Here is a 25,775-nt window from a genome sequence, read left to right as displayed (position 1 = left end):
CATTCCCAGTTGGTTTCTCTCAGCCCAGTTCGTTCTTGGGTCACCGGGGCATATCTCCTCTTGCTTATGATTCCTTACTCAGCACCATTCCTGAATTCTAATCTGGGTGTTTCAGAGAGCCTCCATAGCTGCTGCTATCTGTCTGCCATGTTCTCCTGGAAGTCCTGAGTTTGATTCTTGATACCAAAAGAAAAGAAGAAGAAAACTCGGCCCTTTTAGCTTCTTGTGCTGCTTGGCCAAGCTCGAGACTCTGTCCTGGGGTCCCTCAGTGGATTGAAGCCCCCAAAGGACTGTCTGCATCCAGTCTAAATTCTATGCTCAGAGCTCACACTGTGGTCCTGAACACTGCAGGCTCCAGGTGATCCTCCTCCTCCCCTTCCTCCTCCTCCTCTGTGGTACTGTTGGTGAGGTGTGGACCCAGCCCAGCAGGAAGCAGATGGCCTGGTACACCATCCGGCAAGGGCCCCAGATGCTCAGTCTCGGTCAGTGCAGCCAGCAGTGCAGCCAAGGGTGGCTGCTGCTGACAGATGTCCTGCAGCAGCTTGGCTTGGGGATGCAGCTGCGTGATGAGCTCTTCTCTCTGGCACACAGCAGCCTATAAGCTGTGGATGGTGGCCTTGGATGTCCAGAGTTGCTCCTGGAGAGCTGAGATCTCACTGGCAGGAAGGCATAATGGCAGTTATGGCACAGGGCGTGGGGGCATGGGGCGGGTGCCTCCCTGCTCCTGACTTTCTGGAGGAACCCATCATTGCCTCAGGGCCACCCCTTGTTATGGGCTGCATGTGTCTCCCCAACATTCCTAGCCTGAAACCCTAATCTTCCCCCTCTCCCACAGAAGGGAATATGGAGACAGATCTTGTGGGAGGTAAGGGTGGGTCCCCCAGGTGCAATCAGTGTCCTTTTAAAATCTGACTCCAGACTAAGTGAGATGGCACATGTCTGGAACCTCACCTATTTAGGAGGCTGAAGCAGGAGGATTGCAAGTTAGAGGCCAGCCTGGACAACTTAGTAAGACTCTGTCTCAAAATAAAAAAGGGTGTAGCTCGGTGGAACACATGCTAGGTAGAATGCTTGCCTAGCACATGTAAGGCCCTGGGTTTAATTCCTTGCAAAAGAAAAGGAGGGGAGAAAAGGGAGGGAAGAGGAGGAAAGGAGGGAGGAAGGGATGAGGAAGAGAAGCCAGAAGGTGGCAGTCTGCACACCAAGAAGATGGCCTGCTCAGAACCCGAGCCTATAGGCTGTCCCACCCCACACTTCCAGCTCCAGAAATGTGAGGACACTGCCTGGTGTTCAGGCCACCCTGCTGAGGTATCCTGAATGTAGCCCAAGTTAAGGCAGCTCAGCACTCCCCTCTCCTTCACAGGCCTGCTTCCCCGGCATCTCTGCCACCTGTCCCTAGATGGCTTCATCATAGTCCTGGTGTCCCATGACAGAAGCACAACAGTGAGGTGCCTGCCTCCTAGTAATGCACTCCTGTAGCCATCGGTCAGCACCTGCTACTCGCCAGGTGCTCAGTAAAGATGAATACAAAGTCCAGTTAGCTGGGTCCCAGCAAGATAATTCTTCACCAACCGGGCTCCTTCCTGGGTGTTTGTCTCATCCCTTTCAATTCTTAACTGTTCACAGGAATTCTTCAAAAATGCTGATATACTAGGAGTTCAGCTCAGTGGCACAAGCACCTTCCTGGCAAGTATGAGATTGTTGAGTTCCATTCCCCTTACCCCCTGAAAGAGTTTTGGCCCAGACAGGACACTGTAGCCGGTGAAGCCTTAGAGGCAGAACCAAGGAGCTCCTATCTCACCCACCCCTAGGAATTTACCTGTGACTCCATCTTCCCCGCCCCTAGGAATTTACCTATGGCACCAAACAAAGACCAATGGGCTACCTGTGCATCCTTAAAGCCCCCTTAGGTTCCACCCCAAACTGAGGCTACTTATATACCCCCCCCACCACATGTCCACCAGAGAGAAAGCCGGACTCCAGTGGTTGGAGGGTGTTTTGGTTTTCTCTCTCCATGTTCTCAGAATAAAGGCCTCTTTTGTTTTATACTTCTCATCTTTTGGATATAATCTTATCATTTGGTGCTATGACTTGATTGGCAGGTGATTGACTCCTGGGACACACCCAGTTTGAGTCCCCAGCTGATTCATGAACTGGATTACATTCTGGATTAATTCTCCACTTTTTGTCTACTAGGACCTGCTTAATTTGTCACCAACTGCTCGCACACATCACCGGCCCAATTTATCTCATGTGAGCAAACTCCGGAGAATTCTTCGGCACTGGGCTCGGCCCCAGGCGGGTTTTCTCCCCCTTTCTGCGGGTTAGTGACACTCTCACATCCTTAAGACAGCCCAGGGCAGGGTCTTTCTGGGCAACCTGTGTCCACACTCAAAAACTCTCACATCCTTTGGTTTGGATGGCCCAAGGCAGAGTTTTTCTGGACCGGCTCACACTGTAAGACCCTCATGTCCCTAGGAGCTTTATGCTCTCACAGGCAGAACTGTTACTGAACCCACGTGGAATCCACTCATAGATCTCTCAGTGATGACTGGTTTGGAACCCTAACCACCGTCGGTGCCACGGGACAAGTGATGGCTCAACCCCCAGACCACGACTCATTTCTTGCTTGAATTAGTCATGGGAAAAGCTTTTCTAATTCCCAAAAGACGCCTCTGCAATGCTTACTTTCTAATCTATGTACTCTCAAAATTAAACGTACCATAAAAACTAAACAATTAATCTTTTACTGCCAGGAGGTTTGGCTGACCTACCCACTTACCAGCAGCCCATGGCCCAAAGGGGGGACGTTTGACCTTTGTATTCTCAAAAATCTGTATGATTTCTGCCAAACTGGTGACAAGTTAACAGAGATCCCATACATACAGGCTTTCCTTGCTCTGAGAACACGCCCGTCTCTCATTAAATCTTGTACCCCCACCAGGTACTTTTAGCTAACTCTGCTGTGCAGCAAACTCTCCCCTCCTGCCCTCATGATCTGCTAGATGAAGTACCCTTAGTTTTCTATCAGCCACCTCCTCCCTACCCCCCAAATCATTCCTTGCCGTTATCTCCTGCTGTGAGATCGTCTTCCCCTCTGTCTCCTGGGACCCATAACTCTCCCAGAGGCTCTAATCCCTCTGTTAGTGCTTCCTCGAAGTCTCTGACCTCTTACTCTCCTGAGAATTCTCTGTCCCCTATGGCGTTCTCACCTCCCACCCACCATACTAGGTCTCGGTCGCTATGTCCTTCCGGCTGCCCGCGTGACTGCTGTAGCTTGCGCTGGGGACCATCGCCATGTTGTGGCCCTCCACCATATGAAAGAGTGCCACCATCTTGGGACGGATCTCATGGTCAGTGGCCACCCCCTGTGGCTCCTCTTGTGATCAGCAACAGCCACCCTGTTGTGGACCACATGATGGTTCACTGTGCTGCGGACAGCAATTTCATCGCTGCAAGGCATACAGTGAGGCGCCACACTGTGTTTCCTCGTCCCAAAGCAGCCACTTTGTAGCTGCTCTACAGATAATTGCTCAAACGTGCCTGCCAGACAGATGGCTGCCCAATGGCCATGTACTCTGAAATCTTCTCCTCAATCTCTGCTACCACTTTGGGAGCAAGCTGGCCCTGAGGGACTTGTTAATATACATGTGCCTTTCTCCCTTTCTGATGTATCTCAGATTACCCATAAAGTAGGTAGCTTCTCTGTTGACCCACAGAATTATATCAGGCAATTTGAATTTATAATTAATTGTTATGATTTACATTTTAAGGATGTTTATGTGATTCTAAATAACACTCTCAGCTCACAAGAGCGAACTCAGCTGTGGCAGGCAGCTCGAGAAGAAGCTGATTGCAGACATAAGGTGAACACCGCTGATAATGACCCTAGGCCTACAGCTGTGCCAGAACAAGGTCCTTACAGGAACTATCAAAATGGAGAAGGTTCAATAAAATTACAATAAATGATTGAGTGTCTAATTGTGGGCCTTAATAAGATTTCTCACAAGCATACTAACTATAACAAACTGTTAGAACAGGTCCAGGAGGCTAATGAAAACCCAGCTGTGCTTCTAAATTGGCTTCAGGAAACCTTAATTAAGTTTACTAATGTGAATCCAGACTCTCATCAAGGGATAATTGTTGTTAATTCTTATTTTATTTCCCAGTCTGCTCCTGATATTCGTGTAAACTTACAAAAGGTTGAACATGGCCCTCAAACTCCACAAAGGGATCTACTTAAATTAGCTTTCTGTGTCTTCAACAAAAGAGAAAAAATTCAAAAAGAGGAAAAACAAGCTCAAAAAATAAAGTTTACTAAATATCAGTCTGGTTTCTTAGCAGTGGCACTTGGGGCTCCCAGGACAAGAAATCCAAAACAAGGTGTGGCTTCCCGAGTCCCACCAGGACCATGCTTTAAATGCAGCAAACAAGGACACTGGGCAAAAGATTGCCCCAACCCTGGCATCCCTCTAGGGCCATGTCCCTGCTGCAATGTTAAGGGCCATTGGAAGAGTACAGGATCTTAGGGTAATTAACAGTGCTGTTACCCCAACTCACCCAGTCGTGCCAAATCCCTATACCATGCTCTCTCATATCCCTCCCTTCACCACTCACTTTACAGTTATAGATCTTAAAGATGCCTTCTTTACTATCCCCCTACATCCTGATTGCCAGAACCTCTTTGGGTTTACATGGACTGACCCAGACACTCTCAGGTCTCAACAACTTACTTGGACAGTGCTCCCCGAATGGTTCAGAGATAGTCCCCACTTTTTCAGTCAAGCTCTCACTAGTGACCTCATAGAACTTGATCTCAAACCTAGTGTTCTTCTTCAATACATAGACAGCCTTCTATTATGTTCTCCATCCCATATGTTAGCCATACACCATTCAGTCAGTCTTCTTAATTTCCTTGCTAGTCATGGATACAGGGTCTCTCCTGCTAAAGTACAAATAGCCTCCCCAAAAGTCAAATACCTAGGTCTTGCTCTCACCCCCACCACTCGTGCCATCACCTCAGATCAAAAGGCAATTTTCGTGATCTCCAGGTGCCCACAACTAAACAACAGGTTACATCTTTCCTAGGTTTAGCTAATTTCTTTCATCTCTGGATTCCTAACTTTGCAGCCCTAGCTCAACTCTTCTACAAGGCCGCTAAGCGTCCCTTATGAGAACCCCTGCACTCTACTAGGCCCATACATGCCTCCTTTCATAAATTAAAAGAGGTTCTCCTAAAAGCTCCAGCTCCTACCCTTCCTGATCCCACCCAACCTTTTACCCTGTACACTACTTCTCAGGGTCACAATGCTATAGGTGTACTAGGACACAAAAAGGGACCTTCTTTTCAAACAGTAGCTTACTTGTCAAAACAGTTAGATCACACAGTAAAAGGATAGGCTCCTTGTCTCCGAGCCCTTGCAGCTGCAGCCCTCCTGACACAGGAAGCTAAGAAGTTTACATTAGGGCAATCTATTACAGTACACTCACCTCATCACCTATGTGAGCTTATCTCACATAAGGTGCTCCCTGCCCTAATGACCCCTTCTCACCTTCAACAGGTACACTTAGCTCTCTCTCAAGACCCTTGCATCTCTATTGCAACTAGTGGTCCTCTTAATGTGGCAACCTTCCTTCCCACCTCAGAGGGCCATCCTCACCATGACTGTATTGAGTTTTTACAGATGACTCCCACCCCTTTCCCTCACATCAGTAGCACACCTCTCTCTTTAGCCTTTGACACGTGGTTCATAGATGGCAGTTTAACAAACACAGACAACCAAAAGAAGGCAGGATATGCAATAGTTAACCAGTCAAAAGTTATAGAGGCAAATCCACAGCCACCTGGCACCTCATCACAGAGGGCAGAACTTATTGCCCTTACAAGGGCTCTTACACTAGCAAAAGGTAAGATTATAAATATATACACTGACTCAAAGTATACATTTAGCATTTTACATTCTCATGCCTCTATCTGGCAAGAACAGGGTTTTATTACCACTCAGGGAACCCCCATCATTAATGTTCCCCTTTATCCTTAAACTTCTAGAGGCATCCCAACTTCCAAAGCAGGCAGCAGTTATTCATTGTAGAGGACACCAAAACTCTACAGATCCTATTGCTCAAGGCAATGCCTTTGCAGATTCACAAGCCAAGTTAGCTGCACAAGGGCCCTGCCCTTCTCATCTTCTCCCGTTAGTCCCAAACAGTCTACCTCAGCCTAATTATTCACCAGAGCAGTTACAGCTACTTCATAAACCAGGTTACACACAAAACACTCAGGGATGGATTTTTCAGGGATCTAAACTTGTTCTCCCACATTAACAGGCCTTAGACATCATCACTGACTTACACAACTGTTTTCATATAGGATCACAAGTCCTATACAAACTCTTAGCCCCAATAGTCACACATCCTTCTCTAAAAGCTATCATTCTTAAGATTACTCACACCTGTTATCTTTGTGCTAGGACTTCCCCTCAGGGACATATGGCACCCCCTTCCTTTCCTACCCATCAGTTTCTAGGACACACCCCTGGTCAGGACTGGCAGATAGATTTTACACACATGCCCTGCCACAAAACTCTCAAATATCTTCTCACCTTTGTACTTTTTCAGGATGGATAGAAGCTTTTCCCACAACCAGGGAAACTGCTGATGTAGTTACCAAATTCATATTACAAGAAATCATTCCAAGGTTTGGTCTACCTCAGAGTATTCAGTCAGATAATGATCCTGCTTTTATTTCTCAGATCACTCAACAGGTATCCTTGAGCTTACACATCACCTGGCACCTACACATCCCATACCACCCACAATCCTCAGGAAAAGTAGAAAAGGCAAATGGCCTCATAAAGACACACCTTACAAAACTCACTTTAGAACTACACCAACCTTGGCCTCAACTTTTGCCCTTAGCCTTAGACAAACTCAGGGCACTTCCCTGGGCTCATACTTTCTTAAGTCCTTTTGAACTTATGTATGGCAGGCCATTCTTAGTCCACAATCTTCCTACTCCCCAAAATCTCCCTCCCCTGGCTGACTATGTCCCAGTTCTCTCCTTCCTCTGACACCTGTTGCGACAACATGCTGATCTCTGCCTTCCACAACCCTCTGGAGAAGCCAAACCAGATCCTCCCATATCCCCAGGAGATCTAATTTATCTCAAATGTTCTAAATCCACAGGGCTACAACCAAGGTGGAGTGGCCCCCATCTGGTCTACTTGGCTACCCCTACAGCAGTCAAAATTGCTGGACTCCCATCCTGGTTTCACATCACTCAGGCTAAGAGGTGCTCTCCCAGCCCTAAATCTGATCATTCTGAGTGGTCATCTCATCTTCTGTTGCCCACCCATCTCCGTTTCACAAAGGCCTCACAGCCACAGTTAACAGGCTAAGTCATGTTTTGTTATCCACTTTGGTTCCTAATTTCTTACATTCTATTAATGATCATTTTTACAGCAGGACTCTTGACAGTCTTCCCCAAAGACTCCCACATCATGTATAAGATAATCTTCATCATTTCTATATGATGACTGTTGCAGTTCTTTCTACCCTCAGCTGTCTGGTTAAATGTGACATCCCTGAAAGCCTAAGCCCTTACCTCCCCTATACTGGTACAGCCACCGCCTTCCCTGCTCCTCCTATTTTTTCCAGTTCAACTCCTGGACCGGCGACAAGTTTTACACACCTACCCTCTTAACTTTTATGCTTTCAGATGGGGGAGTAATCACCTCTCATAACTTCATTCCTCCTAACCTCACACTTATTTTTCAGAATTCTGCCTCACCATGACAATGATCCTACCTCAACATCATCCTGATATAATGACATGTCTAAATCAAAGGCACCTTTCTTTCTACCTCACCTGGGTCCTTAAATATGATAGTGCCATGCCTTCTCATAACATTTTGTCTCTTTGTTTTTTCAGTCTAACATATGTGCATTCACTAGTGAAGTTGTCCTGGCTAAAATGCCTGGCACCAGCGTCTACCCTGGCATCAACCGTCATCCTGTCGACTCCCCTAGACTCCAGTACAGTGCCCTCTGCCAGTAGGAAGTAGTTAAAGAGAGAAATCTTTGCCCCTTTTCATAATAATAATCATAATATGGGATATGAAAGAGTTTTGGCCTAGACAGGACACTGTAGCCAGTGAAACCTTAGAAGCAGAACCAAAGAGCAGCTATCTCCCCCACCCTTAGGGATTTACCTTTGACTCCATCTTTCCCGCCCCTAGGAATTTACCTATGGTGCCAAACAAAGACCAATGGGCTACCTGTGCACCCCTAAAGCCCCCTTAGGTTCCACCCCAAACCGAGGCTACTTATAATACCCCCCCCACACCACGTGTCCGCCAGAGAGAAAGCCGGACTCCAGCGGTTGTGGGGTGTTTTGGTTTTCTCTCTCCGGTGTTTTCAGAATACAGGCCTCTTTCATTTTATACTTCTCACCTTTTGGATGTAATCTTATTACCCCCCCCCCAATGCTGATATGCATGCAGTGTCATGGATCATGTCTGTAATCCCAGTACTCTGGGAGGCTGAGGCAGTCACATGCCAAATTCCAACCCCCCTCCCCCTGGCAATTTAGCTAGTTAGCAACACCCTGTCTGGATGGGGGGAGGCTGGCATGCAGCTCAATGCAAAGGCTCCAACCCCAGTTAAACAAACAAGCAAAAATTGATGATACGATCACATCTTTCCTCGTGCAACATGCTCCTAATTGCCATACTAGGAGCCATAGCTCTTAATGCCTATGCCGTGGGCACCCCTTGTTACCAGCTAATTATCCATTGTTAGTTAGAAATCTGCATTTGTGTTCTTTCCCTTAACTTCCTAATTCGTGCTTGTTTTTGTCTTTGATTCCTCCCAGCAGTCCCCTGCCCTTCCTCCCTCCCCCATCTCAGCTCTGCTTCCTCCTATCACCTGGACTTCATCTGGCCGCACAGGCCTCACCGGTCCTTGGCACGGCCCGGCTCCTCAAGGGCAGCACGCAGCTGCTGGACAGGATGGGCCAGACCTTTGGCCTGGGTGCAGACTGTGCGCTCTGCCATATCCAGCTGTGCCTCTAGTTCCTCCACGCACCAGTGCACTGCCACCAGGGGCGCATTCGCTTCCCCTGTTAATGGATTTTCTACCTACCCCTATGAATTCAAGATTTTTACCTAATATTTCTTCCAACAGATTTAGTGTTTCTATTTTAATATTCATATCTTTGATCCATTTAGATTTTAGTTTAGCATATGGTAATAGAAATGGGTCTAGTTTTAGTTTTTGGCATAAGGAGAGCCAGTTTTTCCAGCAGCATTTATTAAAGAGACTGTCATTCTTCCAGTGAACATGTTTGGCCCCTTTATCAAAGAAAAGATGGTTGAATATGTTTGTAGTTGTGGTTGTATCTTCTAATCTATTCCATTGATCTTCAACTCTGTTTTTATTCCAGTACCATGTTGATTTTATTACAGCTGCTTTGTAGTATAACTTCAAGTCAGGGATTGTGATGCCTCCTGCCTTGCCTTTGCTGCTTAGAATTGCCTTGACTAGTCTAGGTCTCTTCTCGCTCCAGATTAATTTTAGGAGTGATTTCTCTAGATCTATGAGGTATGTTGATAGTATTTTCATTGGGATTGCATTGAATCTGTATAACACTTTTGGGAGAATGGCCGTTTTCACAATATTTATTCTTCCTATCCATAAGCAAGGGATGTCTTTCCATTTTCTGAGATCATCTTCAATTTCATTTTTCAGTGTATTATAATTTTCCCTGTATAGGTCTTTCACTTCTTTTGTGAGAGTAATTCCTAAATATTTCATTTTTTTGGTTGCTAGTGTGAAGGGTGTGGCTTCTCTAATTTCTCTCTCTGTGATTTTGTTGTTAGTGTATAGGAATGCTATTGATTTTTGAGTATTGATTTTGTATTCAGCTACATTGCTGAATTATTTCTCATATCTAGAAGTCTTTCAATGGTGTTTTGAGGGTCTTCTATTTAGAGTATCATGACATCTGCAAATAATGATGATTTAACTTCCTCTTTTCCTATCTTTACTCCTTTTATTTCTCTCTCTTGTCTTATTGCTCTGGGTAGTATTTCCAGTACTATGTTGAATAGGAGCAGTGATAAGGGGCATCCTTGTTTTGTGCCTGATTTTAAGGTAAAGGCTTTCAATTTTTGGCCATTTAATATGATGCTGACTGTTGGTTTGTCATAGATGGCCTTTATCATATTGAGGTAAAGACCATCTATTCCAATTTTCTGTAAGGTTCTTATCATGAATGAATGTTGGACCTTATCTAAAGCTTTTTCTGCATCTGTAGAAATGATCATGTGATTCTTACTTTTGGCTTTATTGATATGGTGGATTACATTTATTGATTTACGTATGTTGAACCATCCCTGCATGCCTGGGATGAATCCCACTTGGTCATGGTGTTAATCTTCTTGATGATGTGCTGCCTCCTATTTGCCAATATTTTACTGAGGATTTTTGCATCTGTGTTCATTAGGGAGATCGGTCTATAGTTCTCTTTTTTAGTTGGATGTTTCTCAGGTTTTGGTATTAGAGTAATATTTGCTTCCAAGAATGACTTAGGAAGAATTGCTTCCCTTTCAATTTCATTAAAGAGTTTGAGGAGTGTCAGCATTAAGTCTTTGTATTTCTTGTAGAATTCTGCAGTTAATCTATCTGGGCCTAGGCTCTTCTTTGTAGGTAAGGACTTAATTATATTTTCAATTTCACAAATAGAAATTGGGTTATTCAGCAGTTTGACATCTTCTTGATCTAGCTTTGGTACTTCATGTGTTCCTATGAATCTGTCCATTTCTTCTGTGTTATTTAACCTATGCGAGTAGAGGTTTTCAAAATAGGTGTTGAGGATCTTCTGTATTTCTACTGAGTCTGTAGTGATTTTGCCCTTTTCATTCCTTATTGCATGAATTTGAGCTTTTTCTTCCCTTTTTAAAGTAAGGTTGGCTAGGGACTTATCAATTTTATTTGTTCTTTCAAAGAGCCAACTCTTTGATTCATTGATTTTTTGGATTGGATTCTTAGTCTGTATTAATTTGTATGTACTAAATTAATACTAAAAATGTATTAATTTCTGCTCTGATTTTTATAATTTCTTCTCTTCTTTTGGATTTTGGCTTCCTTTTCTAGATGTTTGAGGTGTAGCATCAGGTTGTTTATTTGTATTCATTCTGTTTTCCTGATGTGAGAACTCAGTGCAATAAATTTTCCTCTGAGGATAGCTTTCATTGCACCCTAGAGGTTCCAGTAAATTGCATTTGTATTTTTGTTTGCTTGTAGGTATTGTTTAATTTCTTCTTTAATTTCCCCTGTGACCCACTGATTGCTCAAAAGTGTATTATTCAATTGCCATGTGTTTCTGGGGTTTTTGCAGTTTCTTTTATCATTAATTTCTCGTTTCATGGCACCATGATCTGATAACATGCATGAGATAATTTCATTTCTTCTGCATTTATTTAAATATGTTCTGTGAGCTAGTATATGGTCTTTTTAAGAGGATGTCCCATGCAATGCTGAGAGGAATGTATATTCTGATGTTGTTGGATGGAACACTCTGTATGTGTCTATAAAGTCCATTTGTTCACAGGTGTGATTCAGTTCTGTTATTTCTTTGTTGATTTTCTGTCTAGTTGATCTGTGCCTTGGTGTCCATGGTGTGTTAAGGTCTCCTGTTATAATTGTGTTATTGCTAATTTGATTTTTCATTTCCATTAATACTTGCTTTGTATAACTGGGTGCTTTGGAATTTGGTGCATATATATTTAGGGCAGTTATCTCTTCCTCTTTAAGTTTTCCTCTAACCAGTGTGTAGTGACCTTCTTTATCTCTTAGGATCATTCTTGGTTTGAAGTTCACATTATCTGTAAACAGAATAGCTATCCCCACTTTTTTTGTGTTCCTGTTGCATGAAGTATTGTTTTCCATCCTTTGACTTTCAGTCTGTGAGTACCCTTTTGGGTTAGAGATGAGTTTCTTGTAGACAGCATATGGTTGGATGTTGTTTCTTGATCCGTTCTACCAGTCTGTTTCTTTTAGTTGGTGAATTTAGACCATTTACATTAATGGTTATAACTGTTATATAATTGTTTATTTTTGACATATTATCTTTCTGGTGTTCCATCTTTATCTTTACATTCTGTGTAATTGTCTACCTTGTTTAGTGGTTTTTTTCCTATGTGTATGTAGACTGTCTTTAAATATTCTTTGCAGGGTTGGCTTGGTGTTCATGAAATTCTTTACCTGTCCTTTGTCATGGTAGTGTATTATTTCTCCATTCATTTTTAAGGACAGTTTTGCAGAGTACATCAGTCTAGGTTTAGAAATCATTCCTTTAGGATCTGAAATGCTTCACTCCATTCTCTTCTTGACTTCATTGTTTGTGTTGAGAAGTCTGCTTTGATTCTGATAGGTTTTCCTTATAGGTGATCTGTCTTTTCTCTCTGACAGCTTTTAGTATTGTATTCTTATTTTGAATTTCTGGGATGATGATTATTATATGTCTGCATGTAGTTTTATTTTGGTTATGGCTGTTTGGAGTTCTATATGCTTCACTAATCCTAATGTCAGTTTCCATTCTCATCTTTGGGAAATTTTCTGCTATTACTTGTGGAAGTAGCTTCTTAATATCCTTTGTATTGTCCCCTTCTTTTTCATTTATCCCTATGAATCTTATGTTGTTTTTCTTTGCACCATCTTGCAGCTTTTGAATTATTTCCTTATTCCTTGTTATTTTTAAAAGATTTTTCCTTTCCTATTCACTAGCTGAAAGTCTGAAATTCTTTGAAGTCTGAAACTCTATCTTGACTTTCATTGAGTTGATTTTGACAACTTTTGATGGAATTTTTTATTTCCTATATATCTCTGAATCTGCTTCATGTATTCTGTTTATTTCTTAAATTGTTCATCCAGGGATTTTATCATTTTGTTTTGTTCCTCTAAGTTTTTAAGTGTGTCTTCTTTAGATGTGTTCAGCATCTCTTTTATTACTTTTATCATTTCTTATTTTAACTGGGGGATTATTTCTAGTTTGAATTCCTTTAAAGCTTCCCGGAGCTGCTTCTTTTTTTCAGTTGCTATTATTTCAGGGATTGGGGACATATTTTCTTCTATGTACATGGCTCTCAGGCTTTCTTGGGATGGGCTGGATGTTTGAGATTGCATTTTGCTCTTCCATTTTATCATTCTCCTATATTTCTGTGTTTCATGTTTTGTTCCAAGGCTTCCTCTGGGCCTGTTGGAAATCATCTCTTATTCTCTGGGCTCCTGGGAATGAATGGAGGTTGCTGAGCATGGTCCAGTCAGGCCCTCAGGCCCTTTCATGCCACCTTCAGTGTTCCAGGTATCTGGGCAGGCACCTAACCAATTTGGATGATGGGCTAATGCTCTTCCTGGTCCAAGACCAATGCCCTGGAACTCACTTCACCTGTTCTCAACTCCCCTTATTGAAGAAGGTCACTGCATGAAATGTAGTCAGTCTGAAAAACCTCCCAAGGCTAGTCTAGTGTGGCTGGGATCAGGGCGGGTTCTTGAGCACTGGGAGCAGTGATCTTAAAGTCTCCCAGGGCTCAGGATGGCACGCAGGACTCACCCCAGCCATCAGCTGAGTTTCCTGGTTTGAAAGAAGGCTCAAGAACAAAGTTTTTAATGAAAAAGAAAATCCAAAACACCTTTTTATTTAAATACAGATAAGAGCCTTTCATTATACTGAAAGTATTGTTGATAAGTGGCTGGTATAGACTAAATCTTCTCAGCATACAAGACTAATGACTACAACATGAATGCCAGTCATAACTGCTTGGTTAGTAGTTCTGTAGAAAAGAGGTTAAAAGTAAAACAAGTTGTTCTGACAGTTGCTCCTTATCATTAATTTTACTGTCAAAAAAGAGTAAATTACTTACGTAGTTCATGGGAAGCAGGGATTCGGCTTTGCCTATCATTTGTTCATAACAAATACTAAATTTCTATAATGTACAATGCTCTAAATTTAAACCCAAAGATATTTTAAAGACACTACCATTGATCTCAAGAGGTTTAAGATGTTATAAAGAGGAAAATGGTTAATCCACCAAGGGGAAACATGTGGGGTGCCATCAGAGTGACCCTAAAGCTCTAAGAATGAAGTAACTCTAGTTATTTCATTGGGATAACTCTAGTCACAGCCACATACAGGTTGCTTTAAGCAAAAATCAGATCTCTCTCTCTCCCTCCATTCTTCCCTCCCTCTCTCTCTCCATCCTTTCTCTCCTTCCTCACTTCCTTTTTTTGAGACAGGGTCTAAGGTAGTTCAGGTTGGCCTTGAACTCACTATGTAGCCCCTGCTGGCCTCAAACTCACAGTGATCCTGCCTTAGCCACCCCAGTGCTGGGATTAGAGGGGTGCACCACCACACTCACTTTGTACATCATTTCTATAAAGCCTGGGAGTGAACTAGGAGTATTTGACTTCATGGAGCCAAGATGCCATGGCCCATTCTATTATCACTAAAAGGTCCAAGAAAAGCTACAACTTCCCACAATGGAATAAGCCTATATGACGGTGCATCCATTTTACTGCAGTGGGAGCCCAGGAGTCTGGAGAATGCTCTAAATTCCTGAGGTGCCTTCCTCTTCTCCAAGGGAGCAGAGGGATGGAGGAATGGAGGGGTGCAGGTTCCTTCTCTGAGGGGATGTCATCTAGGGCCATTCTCACAGTGCAGATTGGGGATAGACAGCAGCATAAACACCAGGACGGTGGGAAAGGAAGGGCGAGATGCTTAGTGCTCTGCTCCTCCCATGCTCTGGTGGGGCCAGCAGTCCTGCCACTGTAGACTGTTCCTCCACCTTAGGCCTAACCATAGTCCAAAGTAGCAGGCTGCAGCTAAAAGCTGAACTCCTTCCACCTATTGATGTACTGTACCCAGAGAAAACCATCCCCCTTAGTGGAAAGCACAGAGGCCACTAGAAATGTTGCTTTTCAGTCTCAAGCACAATGCCTTTTCCTGCCACCACTGGACAAAATGGCTTCACCCACCTACCATGCTGTGCAGGCTGTAGGACATAGTCCTTGTGTGAGATACCCCCGCCCTTTTTTTCCCATGCTGCAGTTTGCTGCTTCTTTGACTCATTTTTGGTTCTTTGTTAATGAGTTGTAGTGTTGTTTATAACTCCCAGACAATCCATATATTGACATACAGAGAAAACCAGTTGCAAGCAACAACTATGTCACCTTGGCAAAGTCAGCGACAATAATAACATCAAATATAGACTGGATATTGAGAAATCTGAGCAACCACTCATGAACCACCCTTAACTATAGCAAAGACACCTCTGATTTTAGTATGGATATTTAACTCACCCAGAGGCTGACCTATACTACATCAGACTAGTGGTTTCTGCTGGAGGTAGACAATGGTGCAAGAGCTTAAGTAGATCATTTAACTTCTGAAGGGGATACCCACCAAACCTGGCCTCTTACCTCTGAATGTGGGCCCTGTGATCTTTCTGGTCAGAACTTGAGCATCTCAGGGAGCTCAGGAGATCTTCATCTAAGGCTCAATCACTCTATGCCTGTCTCTTAAGGATATCTCTTATTTGGTCTCTGCAGAAGGGTAAGAAATGCTAATTTCAGTCCTGAAGTGAGACTCTCCTCCACAGTGTTGGTTTCAACCTCAATCAGGTCAGTCTTTTGGTGGTTATACTGCTGCCCTGTGCTGAGGGGAACCAAAGTGCAGAGCTGGGTAGGATTTGGTAGTTTGAGTGCTCTCCTCTTCTCCCATATGGGTTGTGCTGCGAGTGTTGGTGGCAACAGGGAGCCAGGGCAGAGTCAATTCTCTCACTATCTTCTGTATAAGTTGAATTCTGTGGCTCCAAGCATTGGCAGCAGTGGGGAGGGTGTGGTGGGAACTCCTGTCTCATCTTCTGCCTTGTAGGTATTGGTGGACAGTGTCCTGTGTCAGTGGTGGTGGGGTCAGTGAGGTGGGGTCTTCTCACTCATGGTTTGCTGCACAGGTTGAGGCATAAGGAACCAGGCATGGTGGTGGTGATTGAGAAGTGACTGGGTGTTGGGGAGATGGAAGGATGAGGGTGGAGGGATGATGGGGCAAGTTGAATTCATGAAAGTCTACACAGATGGCCTAATAGCACTGAGCTACCAGCACTGTGGTCTCTGGTGTGCCAGTAAAACATAAATAGTGCATCTACTTCTGTGATTTTTCTCCCTCTGACTTAGTGGATGTAGTGGAGTAAAGCAATAGCCTGAAGGGCTTGTGATAACTTAGTGTCTTTGATGCAGGAGATGGCTCTCTACCATGCTATTGTAGTCAGGGATTGTAAGGAGAACAGTTAAAATCAGGGCATGGAATTTATAATATTATTTTATAATGGTCACCCAGAGTTAACACGATAAAGTGCAGGAAATCTGTCCACAACACCAAAGACATAGAATATTCAGCCAAGGGCCTGAATCCCACAGTAATGTCCTACATGAGTCCAGATGAAAACCTAGAGCCCATGACAATGCCTCCCATGAGTCCAGCTGGATGTCTAGAGCTCACTAGGACTCACACTGGTCTGTTTTATGGATCCATGATGAGAAGGCCCAAAGGTTAGTGGTGGAAGCTAGGAAGTCTATGCCAACAGGGTGAAGGAGCTGTGCTGGTAGGTTGAGGGTTTTACACTGGAGCCAAGAAGTCACACTCAAAACAAAGACCAGGGCTGTCCTGAAAAGCACCACAGTCATCCTCAGTGACATTGAGGCCCCAAGCTCCTCCAATGATAAGCACAGCCAAGTATATGCCAGGAAGCCAGCATGATGAGTTCATCCTGGAGATTAAGAGGCACATGTCTTTCCCTTCAGAGCTAGCAAGCAATTCTCAGTGTAAGGACTAGAGATTCACCAGGTGAACCAACAACAGCTCAAACAGCAACATGTAGGAGAACCTATAATGCCTCAACACCTCCCTTCTTCTCCACATCTCTGTTTATGCTGGCAACTTTCCTCAGATGGAACATCTACACTGAGCTCCATGCTGATGTAATCCAGCTAGTGTTAAATTGACCATAAATTTTTAATCCATAACACCTGCTGTAGTTTATTGATATTATTATTATCTTTTTCAAACTGTTCTTGGGGCTATGTTGGCTGATGAGGATGAGCAGGATACCCAGGAGAAGGAACAAAGCTGGAGCCATGGGAATCAAGCAGTGCAATGATTGAGTTTGTGAGTAAAATGGAAGCATTATCAGCCCCTGAGGAAATCCCTATGGCCACAAGGTCTGGAACTTCTCTCTTAAGGAGTAATTCAGACCCCAAACATGGTGTTCACTGGTGCTCAGGGGAGAAATTCAGAGAATTCAGAGGCTAAGGGGTCCCCTCATTTTTAATTTTTGGTACGGGGGATCGAACTCATGACCTCAGGCTTGTCAGACAAGCATTTACTCTGCTGAGCTAAATCCCTGGCCTTGCATTTCTTCTTTAATGCTTTTTTTCATCCCCTTTTCCATTCCTCCCCCACCTCTGATGTTTCTATTCTCACTTGGAAAAGATATCCATTTTTCATATAATCATTTATTTTGCTCTTTATTTTTATTTTGGGTTTCTCAAAGGAGAGAAACTGCTATATTTAAGCTTTGTGTCTGATTTATTTCACTTAATATTATTGTATCAAGATGCATCCATTTACCTAAACTTGCTTCAAGTTTACTATGCCAGAATAGTACTCTTTTGTGCATATGTATCACATTTTACAATGTAATTTTGCCTTTTTAATTTCTAATTGCAATGACTTCCATATTCTCTCTTTTGGTATGTTTGTTAAGGGTTCATCTATTTTGTTTAGTCTTTCAAAGAACCAGCTCTTTAATTCATTGATTATTTGTATTAATTTTTTAGTCTCAGTTTCATGAATTTTCACTTGATCTTTAGGATTTCCCTCCTAAGTTTTTGGGCTTTGATTACTTTTGCTTTTTGAATTTTTTATTTTTTAAATTTTTTATTTAAAGATAAAAAAACAACCACTCCCCCCAAAAAAGAGGAAAAAAAGGGTAGAAATAATACAGAATTACAGAAAAATAAATAGTAAGAAACCACTAGATGATAAGTTACATATTGTCATCTTAGAAATAGTTGTTCAGGTTACAAAATTAAAGCATACAAAGGGACATTAAAATAGTGACATTGCCAACAGTTCTGCTCAATGATCCAACAAAAACTTAGTAATATGGTTATCAGTCCTACACACTTGTTTTTTATTTTTTTAAAAAATTTTATTGAAAAGGAAAAAGAGAAAAAACAAAACAAAACAAAGCGGTGTGAGGGTACAAGTAATACAGAACTACAAAAAAAAAACAGTAAGAAATCACCAGTTAATAGATTACATATTATCATGTTACAGATAGTTGCTCAAGTCACAGTATCAAAGCATACAAAGTGGACATTCAAACAGTGAGACTGCAAACAGTTGTGTTCAATGATCCAACCAAAAACATTAATATGGTCAGCTATTTAACACCCCTAAACACACTTGCTGTTGTATCCTTTAGAGCTCTTTTTTCCCTCTCTTTTTTACAACAAAATTTACACAATTTGGGTTTATTATTCCTTAGTTCTTATTACTTTTTTGGGGGGAGAGAATAAAGTCAAATATGGCAAGACAAAGCTGTCAGTCAAAACCAAGGATAGACATAGCACATGATGTAAAACAGTACAAGGTTATCAACAATGGTTATCAACAATGTCTCTTGTTTCCTCAAAAAGAATTGTCTATCTCATTAGATATTATAAAGCTGAACAAAACAGTAGAGAACAAGACCAATAAAACTTAGGCATTGTAAACATTACAGGACTTCCAAAGGAGATAATAGTCAAACCAGAATGGGCATCTTAGTGAATCTTATTGCCTTCAAAGTAGTTGCCTATACCCTCAAACTTGATACCATCATACAGAATGGAACAGAGTCTAATCAGTCAAAACAAGATCGTGGGAGTATTACAGGACTTCAAAACAAGTTAATAGGAAATCAAAAAATGTTACTATTATATATCCTGCTAATTTTTAAAATTTTTCCCCTTAATTAAAAAAACCAGGAAAAATAAGTAAATAATTTTTTTAATGAATAAGGGAGAGATTGAGATAAAACAGGACATAACAGTATAACAATACAGGTCAAAGCATGATTGTTTCAGCAAACTAGTGCTTCACCACTAAATAACCCGACTTAATAGTAGTTACCATAGTGTCTGTCTTTTTCCTTGAAATATTTGAATAAAACTTCATTTACTATAGCTTCAAATATTTCCATATCAAGAAGCCCAGAATAAAGCCTTTCCAATTAATAAGTGAAAACTTTATAAGGCTTCAAGGCCACATAATGGGGAATCATGATTACCACATATTTTTATATATTTGAATCATTATTTACATTAGGGAAACTAATCGATATTCACACATGCGACATTGATTTATTTCACTTATTAGTATGGTCTCGAGCTGCACCCATTTATTGATAAATATATCAATGTGATCATTCTTTATAGCTGAGTAATACTCCATTGTATAGAAATACCACAACTTTTTTATCCTTTCCTCAGTTGATGGACACTTGGGTTGTTTCCAAGATATGGCGATTACAAATTGTGGTGCTATAAACATAGGTGCACATATATCACTGTGGTATGATGCTTTCAGTTCTTCTGGGAATATGCCTAGAAGTGGAATAGCTGGAATAAATGGGACTTCCAATTCCAGCTTTTTGAGAAATCTCCAGACTGACCTCCACAAAGGTTGTACCAGTCTACACTCCCCCCAACAGTGTAGGAGAGTTCCTTTTTCCCCACAGCCTCTCCAGCATTTGTTGTTGTTGGTTTTCTTGATGCTGGCCATTCTTTCAGGAGTGAGATGCTATCTCAGTGTGGTTTTAATTTGCATTTCTCTAATGACCAATGATGATGAACATTTTTTCACACACATTGAATACATACTGTATATTATAGAACTAATCAAATCATTACAGGATGATGAAGGCTTTTTAGGTCTTCAAGACATGATATTGGGGAAGTCAATAATGACTACCATAACATCTCTCATTCTCTTTGTAGTAGCTGTCCTTATCTTTATGTATGTTGAAATTGAACTTAAGAGACTAGACTAATATCACTCTGAACAGTGAATAATAATATTGCTAGATTTTATATCATAATGCTACAGAATTAGCATTGGGTTTCTTAGTGTCTCTTCTTCAGAGTATCTGTTCATTACATTGTGCATTATATAATCTGTTCCCATAAATAGTTTAAAAAATTCTTCCCATGTGTGGATTTCTACATGTATATCTAGCCTCTCTGTATTATAGGGAAAAACAGATCATAACAAGACAAACAAATCCTAGAAAAACATGCAATGAAAAAGACACATAAGACCACAATATTTGGTGATCTACCATAGTTACTATGCTTTTTCTTGTTATTTTTAATAAACTTGTCCACATCATCAGGCTTAATATAGTTAAGCATAGTATTTCAGAGCTATTTTTATAAAAACACAACGTTGAAGACATTGTAGGACTTGAAAGTGGTTAATAATCAAAACCGGTATGGATATCTTTTACATCTTGTCATCTTCAGAGTAGTTGCCTCTACTCTTAGACTTGATACAACAAGCGAACCAAATTCGAATAAAATCAGCCAAGGCAAAACCATGGTCTAACAAACCAGCTTCAAATAAGATCAGTCATAGTAAGACAATGTAAGTAATACAGGGTTTCAGTTTAAGAAATTAAGGATAGTTACCATGGTATAACCTGCTATTTTTGGGTTAGCTGTCTGTGCCCTCAAATCTGATATGAGTGGTCAGTCCGGAACAAAATAAAATCAAACTAAACAGAGTGATAAGACTACTGTGACTTTTAAATCCTGATACACTATTAACAATGATCTCTGCCTTCCTTTTTTAGGCTATTTTTCACCTTTCCTCTTCTCAGGATGCTTTGTATGTTCTGGATCCCACTAGCCCCTTTAGTTTTTAGATTAGGGGGCCAGCCTGTTGTCTATCTAAGTGTTGCTGAACCTTTTTACCCCTGAGCTTGATCTTGAGCTGTACTCCTTTATTTACTAAAGTCATAGAGCTTTCCTTCCTTCTAGCTGTGTAGTTTTACACTGCCCAAAAGTGTCATAGCTTTCCAATCTATCTGTGGCTGCTGGATGAGTTGTCCCTATTTCTCTCTGGTTTCCTGTCACGTATAGCTTTGCTTTCTCATCTTTGACTTTCAGTTTATTAACCCTCTTTTGGGTAGAGTGTATTTCCTATTCAGAGCATCTCGATGGAGCCTGCCTCCTAATCTACTCTGCCTGTTTTTTTATTTTAGTGTATCAAGGCTATCTATATTTAAGATTATAGCTTACCATCTCCACCTCATGTCTACTATTCTATTTTACTGCTATAATTTGTCCACTTCATTCTACTGTCTGCCCTGTTCATTGAGGTCTCTCTGCCACTGTTGCTGGAATCTTGGTATTTTTTCCTCTCTCTCTCTCTGTAATGTCCTTCAGTATTTTTTGTAGGGTTGGGTTGGTGGCCATGAACTCCCACAGTTCCTCTTTGTCTTGGAAACATCTTATTTCTCCATTAATTTTGGAGTTTTCTGGGTACATCAGTCTTGGTTGCAGATTATTTTCTTTCAGGGCTTGGACTATTTCCCCCCAGGCTCTTCTTGATTTGAGAGTTTGTGTTGATAAGTCTGTTGTTATTTTGATAATTTTTCCATTGTAGGTAATCTGCTTCTTTTCCCTGGCTGCTTTTAATATTCTGTTCTTTTGGTGGATTTCTGGAATCTTGATTATTATATATCTGGGTGTAAATCTGTTTTGGTTTTAGGTGGCTGGAGTTCTATATGTCTCTTTTATCTGGATATCATTTCTTTTTCCTATGCTTGTGAAGTTTTATTTTATTATATATGTGAATAGTCTTTGTAGTTCATTTTTGGTCACTCCTGCTTCTTTGCTCATATGCTTTATTCTTAAGTTATGTATCCTTTTGTCATCTTCTAGCCTTTGAATTGTTTTTTCCTGGTTTCTCATTATTTTTAAGAGATCTTTTCATTTGTGATCATAAATCATAAATATATCATAAATATATATATCATAAATCTCTCTTCAAGTTTCACAAGGCTCACTTTAGTTTCTATCAAGGCATTTTGCCAGTTTTCAATGGAGTTTTAGTTTCCTGGTAATCTCTTTGGATCTGTTTCATGTATTCTAGGTTATGTTTAAATTCTTCATCAGTTTCTCTTTGTTTTCTGAGTTCCTCCGTTCTTCCATCTGTGTTCTCCTGGGAGGGGCTTATCATTTCTTTAATTAATCTTTTTATATCTTGCCTCATTTGGATCAGAAGTATAGTTTTAAATTTGTCTGTGAGGTCATGAAGGTATTTCTTTATGTCCGCTGATGCTGTGTCTAGTATTGGATGGTTACTGCACTGGTTCTCTTCTGTATTTACTTCTCTTGGGCTTATTTTCCCAGGTTTGACAGCTGGAGATTTTTTAAAATTTCTATCTCTTGTCATGTTTCTGGTTTCTTTCAGACTGGTGTGTCCAGGAGGTCTCTGGCCCTCTCTGTATTGCTTAGGGTCTTTCTGAAGCGTGTTGACTGGGGTTTTGCTGCCCTCCCCAATTTGCTGTTATATGAGGTACACACAGGGATGCAGGGACAGTGCAGGTTAGCTTCGAGCCTCTGAGCCAGTCAATCCACAAGTTAGGCTGTACCTTGTGGATGTCACAGAGTCACAATTTTGTACCTGCTTATTGGGTCCCAACCAGAGGCATAGCACAGCCCCAGCAGATGCCGCCAGTTCTCTCTGTGCCAGGGGTGGCTGACTGATGTCATCGTGGCGCTGGGCTCTGCCCAACTCCAAGATATCCTCTACCAGTCTTCTCTGTGTCAGGAGTGGCTGAATGATGCCACCATAGTGTCAGGCTCTGCCTAACTCCAAGATGTCCTACTGCCAGTGATAGCAGCCATGGGAGCTAATCCCTAGCACTCACTGGGAATCACTGCAGTTCTTCCTTTTGGGTCCACTGCACATTGTGCCATGTGTCTTCCCTGTGCTCCCAGCACAGCATGGATCAGTCAGAAAACTGCACAGTGCCTGGCTTTGGCACCCAGGTGTATGGTCCTCTTGCAGTCTCCTCCGGCATGTGGCTCTGACTGCTTTGCAGGGCATCAGGTCCCAATTTCCAGCACTCATTGAGAGCCAATAATTCTCTTCCCCTTGGATCCACTGCTCACTGTGCTATATCCTCCCATTAAGGGCCTGGGATTTGCTGACTCCTGTTAGCAGCAGCTGTAATCTCAGTGCGACTTTGGATTGTCCGGGTGCGCCTAATACAGCATGGAACCGGTCTCAGTGAGCATGTCAGGTTTCAGTTCTCCACCTGTACTTTTCCTTCATCTTCCTATTTTTATTTTTCCCTTTGGTTACTGCCTTGGTTAATAAGAATTGTTATCTAATCATCTGGTCCTCTCCATGTTATCATATTCTAGCATCTGATCTGGTTTCTCTGCAGAGGCTCTCCATCCAACCCCCTAGCAAGCTGCCATTTTTTCTCTCCCCTGGGATATCATCTTATTTAAAAACCTTTTGCCTTAAAATGCTTAGACGAAGGAGAGGACACATGAATGAAAGAGCAGCCTCAGGGATCCGGGGCTCAAGTCCATGGCAGCTGGAAGTCTTCCAGGAGGGCCTCTGGCCTCCCTCCACAGTTAGCCCTGCCTTCCTAGTCTTCAGCGGCCTTGAATTTTTTTTAAACCTGGAATCGACCTTAGGACCTTGTGCTTGCCAGGGAGGAGTTGTGCCACTGAGCTAAATCCCTACCCCTGTTTTTTGAGTATCTTGAAATTCTTTGTCAGATTATTTATTTGAGCTTGCTCTGTTTTTGTTATGTGAGAAATGATTGCAGTAAATTTTCTTCTTAGGACTGCATTCATTGTTTAACTTTGAGTGTCAGGTATTTTTCTCAGCAATGAGAAAAGTAACTCAGATACTGATCATTTTTAGCCTAAATTTTACTTTGTCTGAGAGAAAATTTATACCCCTAATTGTCTTTAGGGTCCTGGTGCATGAAACATTGCTTCCATTTTTTGATTTTTAGTGTAAAATATCTTTTTGGATTATCTGAGATTTAGGAGGGCAATAGACTGTTAGATTCTGGTTTTTTTTGATCCAGATTTGTGTCCTTTAATTGCTACTTGAGTATATTAATATTGAGAGTTATTATGGAAAGGAATTGATTTATTCATTGTATTTTCTGTTGAAGACTTCTTTGTTGTTCTTTTTTATTGTTTATCTTTGTATCTTGTTTGGTATATTCATTGTGTCAGACTTTTTGGCTTTGTTGACTCCATTGTTTTTGTCTAGGATATTCTTGACCATTTTCTTTCCTTCTCATTTCATTTTTTTTTTGAGAGAGTTTTGCTATGTATTTCAGGCTGGCCTCGAAATCACTATGTAGTCTAGACTGGCCTCAAACTCAAAGCAATCCTCCTGCACCAGCTGTCTGAGGGCTGGGATTATAGGTATGCATCACCATGCCTGGCTCTTGAGTATTTCATGCAGAGTTGGTTTGGTATGTGTCTAAGTTACTTTCTCATTCCTGAGATGAAATAACCAATACATAGAAATTAAAAGACAAAAGATTTATTTTAAAGCACAGTTTGCAGAGGTTTTAGTCCATAGTCAGCTGGTTTCAAGACTGGGAAGCATGGCAGAGAAAAAACAGCTCATGGCAAGGCAGACAGGAAGCAGCCATTAAGGAAAGAGGGGAAAAATATGTTAGAATGGTGAACTGCAGGCATTCAGGGAAAGGAAAATATCATGATGTTTTTCAACAAATTATGTTACCCTCATACGGGAACCCTAGAGGCAATCATAGAAAACCCATTACACTGCTGGCCCTTAGAGACAGAAATTAAAAATGCATGTGCAGCACTCTTAATGAACAAGTTATTCAAGTAGCAGTTCACCATACTAATAAATATTTGTAAACTAATGACCACCACTTTGAGCTTCCCTTATAGTTGTAGAGGCCAAAGTTATCTTGTGCTAATCTCATGACATGTCAATAAATTTAGTAATAAGATACTTATGCAAGTTTTTTTAGTAATAAGGTACTTAGGCAAGTTTTTCTTTTCCTGAAGTATGTATACATTCTTTTGCACTATCTCTGTCTCTCTCTCTCTGTCTCTGTCTCTCTCTCTCTCTCTCTCTCTCTATATATATATATATATATATGTATATATTCATACACACATACATATATACATATAAGCAAATATATCTATATCTGTCTATATATAAAGGAGAGGGAGAGAGTTTTTTTTCCTTTTTGGAGACACAGGTTGATTCACACTACCTACCCATCATCTCCTCCTCAACTGTGGATAACATATCCATCCCACCCTGCACTTGGTGCACATCAGGGTGAGCCATTGTGCACTGTGGCATTGGACACAACAAATATATCTGCATGCTAAACTTCCTTATGGAAGGCTTGAATTTTTAAAAAATTTTTGTAGTACTGAGGATCAAGTTCAGGGCTGGGTGGAATGTTGGCAACTCCTGTACTACTGAGCTCCATCCTTGACCCATACAAACTCTGGAGCTCTTAAATCTGTAGAATGAGAGTGGTGGAACTGGCTTTGTGTTGAGGGTGATAAGAAGGCCTCTGCCCAAAAACATTCTTGTTTTTTTGCTCTGCAGATAGCTGCTACAAAGTCAGGACTCT

The 25,775-nt window shown here is 41.6% G+C and overlaps 1 pseudogene; it reads right to left on the bottom strand.

Moving 5' to 3' along the window:
• Positions 1-325: 325 nt before the first annotated feature.
• Positions 326-25,480, bottom strand: LOC134476785 (vimentin-type intermediate filament-associated coiled-coil protein-like; annotated as a pseudogene).
• Positions 25,481-25,775: the final 295 nt, after the last annotated feature.

Source organism: Cavia porcellus, unplaced genomic scaffold, assembly GCF_034190915.1.
Source record: "Cavia porcellus strain 051 isolate PalLab524CR breed Dunkin Hartley unplaced genomic scaffold, mCavPor4.1 scaffold_7, whole genome shotgun sequence".
NCBI classification, from domain to species: Eukaryota; Metazoa; Chordata; class Mammalia; order Rodentia; family Caviidae; genus Cavia; species Cavia porcellus.
The sequence above is the reverse complement of the archived record's forward strand: the minus strand, read 5'-3'. Positions and strand labels throughout refer to the sequence as shown.